Source organism: Leptonychotes weddellii, unplaced genomic scaffold (genome assembly GCF_054177405.1).
Source record: "Leptonychotes weddellii isolate Sample4059 unplaced genomic scaffold, ASM5417740v2 HiC_scaffold_29485, whole genome shotgun sequence".
Lineage (NCBI taxonomy): Eukaryota > Metazoa > Chordata > Mammalia > Carnivora > Phocidae > Leptonychotes > Leptonychotes weddellii.
The window spans coordinates 1-1,598 of record NW_027890279.1 but is presented as its reverse complement, the minus strand read 5'-3'; the positions used below and the strand labels follow the sequence as shown (position 1 = coordinate 1,598).

Genomic DNA, 1,598 nt, shown 5'->3' with positions numbered 1-1,598 from the left:
CAAAATGTTAAACCAGCTTGACTTGGCGAACAGCAAGCCATCCACCATCTGCAAATACTATCAGAAGGGCTACTGCGCCTATGGGACTCATTGCAGATACGATCACACGAGGCCTTCTGCTGCAGCTGGTGGTGCCATGGGCACCATGCCCCACGGTGTGCCCTCCCCGGGTTTCCACAGTCCTCACCCTGCTTCCGACCTCACTGCATCTATTGTGAAAACGAACTTACATGAGCCTGGGAAACGTAAAAAGAGAACATTGGTACTTAGAGACCGAAATCTCTCTGGCATGGCTGACGAAAAGACTTCCCCAAGTGTGGTGAGTAATGCAGGAGGCTGCAGTGATCCCCAGAGTAGCCCAGAGATGAAGCCGCACTCTTACCTCGATGCGATCAGGAGTGGCCTCGATGACGTGGAAGCCGGCAGCTCCTACAGCAGTGAGCGGCAGCTGTGCCCCTACGCGGCGGCTGGGGAGTGCCGATTCGGGGACGCTTGTGTCTACTTGCATGGAGAAGTGTGTGAGATCTGTAGGTTACGAGTCCTGCATCCCTTCGACCCAGAGCAAAGGAAAGCTCACGAGAAGATCTGCATGTCGACATTCGAACATGAGATGGAAAAGGCCTTTGCCTTCCAAGCAAGTCAGGACAAAGTGTGCAGTATCTGCATGGAAGTGGTCCTTGAGAAGGCATCTGCTTCTGAGAGGAGATTTGGGATTCTCTCCAACTGCAATCACACATACTGCTTGTCCTGCATCCGGCAGTGGAGATGTGCCAAGCAGTTTGAGAACCCAATCATTAAGTCTTGTCCAGAATGCCGTGTGATATCAGAGTTTGTAATTCCAAGTGTGTATTGGGTAGAAGATCAGAATAAAAAGAACGAGTTGATTGAAGCTTTCAAACAGGGAATGGGGAAAAAAGCTTGTAAGTACTTTGAGCAAGGCAAGGGGACCTGCCCATTTGGAAATAAATGTCTTTACCGCCACGCTTATCCTGACGGGTGGCTGGCAGAGCCTGAAAAACCTTGGAAGCAGCTCAGTTCGGAGGGCACCGTGAGGTTCTTTAATTCAGTACGGCTCTGGGATTTCATTGAGAATCGAGAAAGCCGGCATGTCCCCAACACTGAAGATGTCGACATGACAGAGCTTGGGGACCTCTTCATGCACCTGTCTGGAGTGGAGTCGTCAGAACCCTAAGGAGTAGACGGTTCCCTCTGCATCTTGGGCTCTGCCGGCCGAGCCTTCCCAAGCTAGGGTGTGCAGAGCTTCCTTTACTGTAACCGACGTGGCATGTGGCTTGGACTTGATTGGGGTTGTACTTAACCTTGGTCTCATCCCCTCTCCATTATTACAGCCATGGGAGGAGTGAAGGATATAAAATAACCTACTAAGTATATGAGAAAAAAAATTGCTAATCTAAATTTTAGCAAAAACCTTTGCATAATTGCTGAATGGAATTGCAAAACAAGTTATGACTTAGTAGCAGAACCAACTATATACTTCATTTTGGGGACCTATGTCTCTTTGTAAGGAATATGCTCACTTATGATATCCATTAAAATTAAGCATCTACATAAATTGAAATTAGAATCAGACCTTCATT

At 48.2% G+C, this 1,598-nt stretch overlaps 1 pseudogene; it reads left to right on the top strand.

The window, feature by feature from the left end:
* Positions 1 to 24: 24 nt before the first annotated feature.
* On the top strand, positions 25 to 1,389 carry LOC145719066 (E3 ubiquitin-protein ligase makorin-2 pseudogene; annotated as a pseudogene).
* The last annotated feature ends 209 nt before the right edge of the window (positions 1,390 to 1,598 follow it).